Below are 10,230 nucleotides of genomic sequence, written 5' to 3'. Positions count from 1 at the left end.
CACAGCGATTGTTCCAGATTCTCTGAATCTTTTGATGATGTTATGCACGATTGATGATGATAACTTAAAAGTCTTTGCTATTTTACGCTGGGTAACACCATTCTGGTATTGCTGCACTATCTTTCTGCGTAACAATGGTCGAATTGGTGATCCTCTTACCATCTTGGCTTCTGAGAGACACTGACACTCTGAGAAGCTCTTTTTATACCCATTCATGTTGTCAATTGACCTAATTAGTGTTAATTGGTCTTCCTGCTGTTCGTTATATGTTCAATTTCCTTTTTCCAGCCACCTATTGCTACTTGTCCCAACTTTTTTGGAATTTGTTGACACTGTGAACTTTTGAATCAACATATTTTTCTTTTAAAATGTTACATTTACTCAGATTAAACTTTTGATCTGTCATCTATGTTATATTACAAATACAATATTGACATTTGCCATCTCCACATCATTGCATTCAGTTTTTATTCACAATTCGTTTAGTGTCCCAACTTTTTTGGAATCCAGTTTGTACAAGGAAGTCTGGAACACCTGAGGAGGGAGGAAATAGGGTGAGTCCAGAATCATAAGAGAATGTTGGACGAATCTCTGGTTGATGAACTTTTACTGGATGGTGGAGACCTCAACACATTGAGAAGAAGGTAAGTGGTTCCAGATAAAAGTACTGGTAAGTAGTTTGGCTGGTGGTGGAACAACGGCTGTGCAGCTGAAGGTAAGTATGGTTCCTTTGCATTCACGAGGAGATAGACAAGAGCTCCAGGATAGGAGACTCAGGAGGCAAGCAGTAGGTGCACAATTAGAAAACGAGGTGAATATGAATCTTTAGTTAACAAACCAAGAGACGACTGAAAGCAACTTATAGGTATGCAATGCTCCAGCAAAGAAGGGAGCTCTCCTGCAGGCTTTTATACTCCTGGAGCTTGTTAATAGTATCACACACAGCTGCTGCTCACTAGTGCTGCCCAGAAACCAGGAACCTGGAGAATAAGCTGAATCCCTAAGCAGTAAATTGATTTATCTTTGCAACATAATAATAATAATAAAAAAAATACTCTCCGTGCATGCGTGGGTTTTCTCCGGGTGCTCCGGTTTCCTCCCACAGACCAAAAACATGCATGTTAGACTAATTGGTAACTCTAAATTGTCCCTAGGTGTGAGTGAGAGAGTGAATGTTTGTTTGTCTCGTTTGTCTCTATGTGGCCCTGTGATGGACTGGAGACCCGTCCAGGGTGTACCCCGCCCCTCGCTCAGTGATTGCTGGACATGGGCACCAGCGACCCCCGTGACCCAAAATGGAATAAGCGGGTAAAGATAATGGATGGATGGATGGATAATTATAATAATAATAATAATAATAATAATAATAATAATATACTATGAAACCACCTAAATCCCATGAAACTCTGGAAAGCTTATTTTTTATCACACCATTCAGCACTTCTTCACATGCTATTATTAAAAATTAGGAGCATTTAGTTGATCTGTATTCAAGTATAGATAACTTCATACGAAGAAACCAATCAAGTCTTTGCTATGAGATCCAATGATAAAAGTATTTCTTCATCGTTACTGTACCAAACCTCATTCAAGCAAGGGAGAAACCCCAGGATGAGACAATATTTAGATGGAACATTAATGAATGAATGATGAGGAACATGACATGAAGCCAACACGTCATGTTTAGGAGCATTTAACAGCTGCATCAGCGACAAACTGCCTCAGATGAGTGGGAGTGTGGCACGCCCTCAAGTGTTTCTCCATATTCCCAACACATGAACATATGTTGAAGATAAGTGTTTATTATAAAAAGACATAGAGCTAAGTGGGTTAGAAACTGGACCCCCAAGATTTGTTGCTGTAGTCTGTCCAAACTCCCTTTAATTAAACTTATTGATTTGCCCATTTGGCATTCTGCTTATTACTTTTGTCAGCCGTGTCTCCCGTGTGTGTGAGTTTTTGTCATATAATTGTATTTGTTAAGATTGTGTGGTTTGAAAAGGCTGCACATGTTTCGATTTCACCCTTTTGTGTTGTCTCGAGCCTTTTCTTTAAGTTCAACTCTGTCGTTACGTTAAAGGCTTTGGATCAAAGAGATGTACAGAAAGTGCTTGACAAAAGAGCAGTTTGTCCTTTTTTGACCTTTTCTTCGTGTCTTGTTTGGTTTCTTTTCCTGCTGATATATTAGCTGATGGTTTCTTGAAAAAACTTTCTAGTTTAGATTTGATTAAATGGAAATGTTTCAGCACATTTATTCTACTGTTCTATTAAAAAAAAAACTTTTGATGTATTCAAGTCATGAAATATGCACAACTTCTTTGGCTCTAATGTTGTGGCATTGAGTTGTTAGTTGTTTGTTCCCACTGATTTTGGTCAAAAGTTTTCTAACTTGATGGTAGATGTACTTGTTCAAATGGATATCCCTTCTTGATGATGATAATGACTCCACATACTGTAGAGCCCACCAGCATTATCCAGATCTGGGGTTTATAGTCTGGTGAAAGATAAACAATGAAAGTTATAAATAATGTAATGATCAGATGTCTGCACTATTGATTTATGGGATGCATAAACTTAATTACACATGCATTTTTACAGCACTGTGTTCACATATACATAAAAACATACACAGAATTTGCACTTAACCATTTAATGGTTCGACTCTGACACTTGAAGGCAGTCTAGAAAATTTATGACAGAACTTGGTTTTGCAGTCTACTGTTGGTGGTCTGCTATTGGTTCTGTGACTTTATGATGTCCCATTTCTCCCGTTACATATTGCTGTGTTCCACCTGAGCTTTTCTTAAATTGTTTTTCACTTCTTCTTTCATGTGGTTATTGTGCTCAAGCATTAAAGCTTCTGCAAAGGCTTTTTTGAATGCAATTTTTTTCCTAATATCATCATGCCAAATAAATGGCCTTTTCTAAGGATGGACAGAAGTTGTGAATGCCTCCTCTTGTTATTTTTTTCTTCTAACTATCTTTTTATTTAAATTGTATTTTTTTATATACAGAATAGTCCAGTGTTATGGACACCTTTTGGGACCATAGTCATTATTTTTGCAATAACTGCTTGTCTTCAGGCTTTTCATGCTGCCTTTGTGCAAGTCGGTAGAGATCCTTATACATTCCCATCTCGTATGCCTTACAGTTCACACAGTTTGTGCTACCCAAAGAAACTTTGATAAAACAAAATGACAGACAACACTTCCACAACAGCACATCCCGTTTGTGCATACGTTTGTAATCTGGACCGGTGAGTTCAATGCATAATGGACATGCTGTGCAATCATAACAAAAAAAAAAGTGAAGAAACCTTGAGACATCTTGAAAACTACAAACTTTCACTTTTCAAATATCAGCCATGGGAACATTGGCTTACTGCTTGTTAATGTTGATTGTTTCCAATGTGTACTATACAGCAAGATGTTCAACACCTTTATTGACACACATAGAGTATATGTTTCCCTCACATGTGGCATGTTTAAAAAGCCAAGTATAACAATGGAGACTGTTAGACACAGTGGTATTCAAATTTTGTAGTAACATGTAGATACCACTCTGTACATTTCCTGAATGACAGAGATCCTCACACTATCTCAGCGACAGAGACCAGCCATTTTAAAAGTAGTATCTTGCTATTATCTATTATTATTGTACTGTTATACTATTATACTATGTTATACTATACTATTATCTTGTAACTGTGGAGACTGGTTAGTATCTTAAAATGGCAAGATAATATAGTTGTTGTTGTTTTTTTTCTCACTGTATTCTGTTCAGTCATTTTTGCCAAAGTATGACCACCTATCGCCCATATTGAACTCACTTTACTGGCTTCCAGTACAATATGAGCTCATTTTAAAATCTTGTGGCTTGTTTTTAAATCTCTTAACAAGCATGCACCTCAATATCATTGACCTTCTGGGCTTCTATATTTGAATGGAGATACTTTGGTCAGCAAACCAGCTCCTGGTGAAAGTCCCCCTAAACAAGGCTAAAGACCTGAGGAGAGCTAGATTTTGGGATGGCTTCCTCCAAATTATGCAATATCTGACATGGCACATTAGATTCACCCAGACAATTTAAATGTTTTTAAAGACCTAACATTTTCCCCTCAGCCTTTACCTCAGATTAAATTGGATTCATGCATTGTACTTTTTTGTATTACCTTTTATTATACATTTTATCTGTTCAGCACTATATTCGACCTATGTTATTTTGAATATGCTTTATAAATAACGTTCAAGTTGAGTTTTGAAAACGTTGGTTACGTACTGTAACCCCACATTCTATGAGTATAGGCGCAGCCCTTTAAGGCTATCGCTAGTGGGTTTATCCCTTCGCGCACAGCGCAGCACTGAAAACTTTAGTCCACGACTACCTGCTATGTTGGCCACACCCCCGGTTCATATAAATTATGGTAAGACCGGGTAATCGGCTCCCAAATAGCTTTTTTTCTTCAGCCATTTAGGAACCAGTGAGGCCCAGAGCTTAAAGGGCTGCGCCTATACTCATAGAATCTGGGGTTACAGTACGTAACCAACGTTCTATTTTGTATAGGCTTCGCCCTTTAAGGCTATCACTAGTGGGTTAAAGGCGAAGCAGGATGTAGTCTATGCCTCAATGGGTCCATTCAGACACAATATGAAGCACTCGCTTGCACCAAAAAACATTTCATCACACAGCCTTCTGTGTGCATAATTACGCGCTGCGTAATTACGCGTTCCATGCACAGGAGCGCGCTGCGTAATTACGCGTTCCATGCACAGGAGCGCCCCGGAGAGAAAAGGTTTCCGACGGGAAAAAGACCTTGATCAGAACTTGCAGAACCATCGTTAGATCCCACTGTGGAGCTAGTGGGCGTGACACCGGTCTGTGTCTCCGTACACCTTTTAGGAAACGCTTCATCAGCGGGTGATTAAAAACTGTTCTGTCACTGATGCCCTCATGACAGAAAGAATTAGCTGCAGCATAAGTTTTAATTGTGCTGAAAGCTAAATTTCTGTCCATCAGCTGCTACAGAAAGGATAGTACGCCATCTAGTGGACATGAGATGGCCTCTACACCTTTCTCCGTGCACCAGCGCTGAAAAGCTGTCCACTTTGATGTGTACAGCGCTGTGGTGGAAGCAGCTCGTGAGTCTTGGATTGTGCGCACCACTTCCTGAGAGAGATCAATTTTCTCTAAGCGGATCCGCTCAGCGGCCAGACCCATAGGTGCTGGTCTATTTCTGGGTGACTCCTGATCGCTCCTCCCGCCTGGAGGAGAGCATAGTTTCTCCACGGCAGTTTCCACGGCCGGCCCAATAACAGACGTTGCAGCTTTGGGAACCACGTGGCGCTCACGCGCTCGGGGGCTACCAGAATGGCTGACAGTTCTTCCTCCCGGACTCAGTTCAGAAACCGTGGTATTAGAGGGACTGGAGGAAACACGTAAAGGAGCATTTTTGGCCACGGACTGTGGGCAAAAGCGTCCACTCCTAATGGTGGGTCGTCCCGTGGGCTAAGTGAGAACCATAATTGACACTGGGCGTTCTCCCGTGTGGCAAACAGATCCACTGCTGCTTGGCTGAACCTGCTCCAAATCTGAGAAATCAGCTCGGGATGGAGGCTCCAGTCTCCATGGCGAGGACCACCCCTGGACATTATGTCCGCTCCTCTGTTCAGGACGCCGGAGATGTACACTGCTCTGATGGAGAGCAGGTTTTTGTGTGCCCAACACAGCAGCTGTCTCGCAATGCGTAACAGTTGGGCTGAGCGCACGCCTCCCTGCCGGTTTATGTAAGCTGCAGTCTTTGTTGTCGATGTGGATCAGAACATGTTTATTCCACAACAGGGGAGCAAAATGCTGAATCACATTCCAAACTGTGAGACATTCCAAAACTTTTATATGAGCTGATATGTGAGCTGGCCACAGCGCCCCCACTGTCTGAGACAGGCACGTTCCTCCCCAGCTTGACAGGGACGCTACGCTGGGAACCCTGGAAATTGCATTTTTTATCAGTAATTCCTGAACTTCTGAGTGGAGAGACGGGATCTGTTCTGGAGATGACAGAACCATCTCTATAATCCCTCTGGACAGTGGGGGTTGAGCTGCGAACTAAAACGTGTAACCTCTGTTGATAAGACTGTTCATCCATTAGCCAAGCTAAAGCCCCCACCGCCGTCACCCGCTCCAGAGATACTCCTCGAGCGACCCGGGGGGGGGCTTGCAGAAAGGGCCCTGGGAATGCCTCTGTGCTGCGCTCAGGCTGCAGGCTCACATTAGAGTTGATGTGAGCTGGCTGTGAGATCATTTGATCTGACAGACAGGCTGGAATCAGAAGACACTTTACTCTCTAAATGATGTTTTCGTTTTATTTTAAAACTCATGTCATCATTATGCACACACACATCCTCTGCAAAGTGTCATTTCTTGTGTCGTCTCCCCTGTGAGCCCTGCGGCTGGTTGTTCCAGGGCGGTGCCTGTTGGCGGTCTCTGGGGAAGCGCTGAGTCGCTGGTGGATGCGATGAGAAGGCCTTTCTCTGGCGGGAGGGGCCGACGGCGGAGTGGGGTGGGAGGTCACTGCTGCAGCTGTGAAACGTCTCTGTTGCTGCCTCTGGCCACGGCGATCCCTCCAGCGGGTGGGATGGGGGTGGGGTGGGGTGGCGAGAGGAGGGCTGCGGCTTCATCAGGTGGTGAACAGTTTCCGACACCTCCTCCGACTTCTTTGACTTTTCAAGCATGGCCTTGAAATTGGCCCCGAACAGCACGTCCGTCATGATGGGGCCCTCCAGCAAGTCCTTCTACAGCTTCTCCAGCATGTATGGGGAGATTCGGAGCCAGGTGGACTTCTGGATCATCGTCATCCAGGCAGCGATGCGAGACAGGCATACCACAGAGAAGGTGCACACGTTCAGGATGATGTCAGACGCTTTGTAAAGTGAGCTCCTCATCTCCTCAGGCAGGTCTGTGTCCTCCAGCCTTTTGAAAATGCTGTAGGCTGGCAGGGCGACATTGTTGTTTGCTGCGGCCGCCTGAACGCACACTGGTGGGCTCGCTTGGAGAGCGAAGTCACCGTCTGGTCATGTCTCCCTGGAGGGATAGGACGTTGGTCCAACTGGACACTTTTGCTCCAAGTGCTTTCGCCAGCTTGGCTCCAGGGGGGTATCGAGGAAAAAAATCCACTCAGTAAACCCCTCCACTCTGGTGATGGGAGTGAAGGTGGAGACTGGCGCCCTCAGCTTACCAGGTCCGGCTGCAGCCTCGTTCCAGTAGGACGTCACTGCTGGGAAACGAGGCCAGATGGGGTCAGGGCAGTGAGCCCGGGTGGAGGAGAGGGACAGAAAGTCCTTTTGTGTCAGCCACCTCCTGGATTATGTCGGGCATCTCCGAGAGGACGGCACTGACGGCTGGGAGCAGTGTGTACGCCGATGCAGAAAGGCCCGGGGGGAGGTGGTGTGTGAGCAGATACTATGCTCTCCAGGAGGGAATGAACAGCGGGGCTGCTGCTGACGTCGCCTTTTCTAGAGGAATCATCCAATTCGCTCTGTGACTCGGCGTCAAAAAAGGCAATGGCGTCGTCCAGCAAACAGTCCCCCATCGCAGAGAGGCACTCCTCGATGTTAGCCTTGATCAAGGCTGCTCGTCTGTGTTTCTCCTCAAAAGGGAGGAGGTCACAGGGATGGCAGGAGGAGGCAAGGTTGGCGTGGTAGGGACCCAGGCATCCTTCACAGGTGTCGTGCTGGTCAAAACTCAGCATGTAGCCGGTCTTGCAGGACGGGCACAAGCGGATGGTGCTGGTGCTGGACATCATGTCTTGTAAAAGCAGTGCTGGTGCAGAGCTTTAGTGCACTAAAGTTTTGGGACCTAAAATAGAATTGTTCAAGATAGGTTTGAGATGCCTGCAGCAACCTTGTAATTATTTTGAAATAATAATACAAAAATGTTGCACATACTTTTTACATATAAATTCAAAGTTCAACCAAAAAGACTGCACACCACAAGACTCACAGGAGGAAATTGAGTACCATTGCCTGTTTCAAGACTGAATGAAGACTCCCTTGTGAATACCATTCACACACTAATCTCCAATAGTTGCAGCCCATTCCTTAAGGGAATATACATGTACTCATTTCACTTGTCTGTATTTGGGATCTCAGCCATGATGGCAATCTTATGACTATCGGTAAGTGTTACGTGCAGACATACAAATACAGAGCATTGTCCTGCTCCACAACATACAATAGTTGAGCTAGTTGTGTTGTATGGGCAAGGGGGTAAGAATGCTCCCTGGATGCATTATTAGTGAGGTTTTCAAGGCATGTCCAACTGGGAGGAGACCCCGGGGATGACCAAGGTCACACTGCAGAGACTATATAATCTTTAAGCTGGCCTGGGAAGGCCTTGGAATTCTCCTATAATAGATGAAAGAGATTGTCTTTGGAAAGAGATGTCTGGGCCACTCTGCTCAAGCTAGTGCCTCTGTGACTCAACTCTAGAACAAACAGAAGGCAATGGATGGGTGGATGAATGGATAGATGGCTCATTGATGTGCTTGTTGGTTGGCTTTTTGGTTGGTTCATTCATACGGTGGTTCAGCTTCTTCTTAACCACCACAGGCTGAAACAATTCCCTCACTACTTGTGGAAGAGAGACTCACTTTGAATTTCTAGGGAATATTCCAATTTTTCTTGGTTTAGATACATGGCCTCTGAATTACTGTAGAGAACCTAATCTAGTTTTCATAATATATATAAAACAAAAATCTTTGAATTGTTTGCTAGAATATCAACACAACTTTTAAACACTTAAAAGAATGTTTAATGTAGCTGTTGTTTTCATAAAGCTTTTATTTTTATTTTTAAGTCAATAGATCCAAATACCTTTGTCATTCTTTTACAAGGTTGTTTAAATAAATATAGTTTTAATTTGTTTCAGGCCATTTTGAGGACCCTAACAGGATGCCAGTTTGACATCATAATCATCGTAATTATCATCAACCCTCAGACATTAGCAGGATCTACGCCTTATTACACAAACGTATGTGTGTATGTGTGTTATCCTGCATACTGTATGTGCTCACTGATGTTAAAGCAGAACTCTAGTCTCCACTGGCTAATGACTCATCAATTAAGGCTACCATATTTGACAGGAAGTCAGCCTAGATGCTCAAACACACACTTGACACTCTTATGTTTTTAAAAATGCTAAATAAATTAAATGTCTGATATAACTGTTATTTTTTTTTTACAAAATACGTTTTTCTTTTAACAATGTGTATGGAAAAAAATATCTGGAGAACTATATATTTAGTGCAAAATATTTTAGATGTTTTAGCATTATTTTGAACTTTGACACTTGAAGTTAAGGTTATCAGTAAGAGTGGAAATAAATAACAGTACTCCCAAGCTGCTCCTTTGCATATGCATTTAGGATATCGTATTGCTGACTTAATTTTTTTATGCTGGAGTAATCCAACAAAGAATTGGTTGACTAAGACATTTCCATCTACATATGAATTGATCTTTGAAAAAACAAAGTGTTTTTGTGTGCTTTATTGTTTTAGAATTGTAATTTTTCATTAACAAACCAGTACTTACCAGAAGTGAACTTGAGATAGTTTAAACATTAAATAAAAAATTCACCACAACACCCGTTAGAAGATTTAAAGGAAAATACCTTTCTCAAAGACTTCTATTTATAATATCTACTTATATTACTACAAACCGGATTCCAAAAAAGTTGGGACACTAAACAAATTGTGAATAAAAACTGAATGCAATGATGTGGAGATGGCAAATGTCAATATTTTATTCGTAATATAACATAGATGACAGATCAAAAGTTTAATCTGAGGAAATGTAACATTTTAAAGGAAAAATATGTTGATTCAAAATTTCACAGTGTCAACAAATCCCAAAAAAGTTGGGACAAGTAGCAATAAGTGGCTGGAAAAAGGAAAGGAAAAGGAAATTGAGCATATAACGAACAGCTGGAAGACCAATTAACACTAATTAGGTCAACTGACAACATGATTGGTATAAAAAGAGCTTCTCAGAGTGTCAGTGTCTCTCAGAAGCCAAGATGGTAAGAGGATCACCAATTCCACCATTGCTGCGAAGAAAGATAGTGCAGCAATACCAGAATGGTGTTACCCAGTGTAAAATAGCAAAGGCTTTTAAGTTATCATCATCAACCATGCATAACATCATCAAAAGATTCAGAGAATCTGGAACAATCGCTGTG

The sequence above is a fragment of the Nematolebias whitei genome, chromosome 17 (genome assembly GCF_014905685.2).
Source record: "Nematolebias whitei isolate Nwh7 chromosome 17, NemWhi1, whole genome shotgun sequence".
Classification (NCBI taxonomy): Eukaryota; Metazoa; Chordata; class Actinopteri; order Cyprinodontiformes; family Rivulidae; genus Nematolebias; species Nematolebias whitei.
This window is presented reverse-complemented; position numbering follows the sequence as displayed.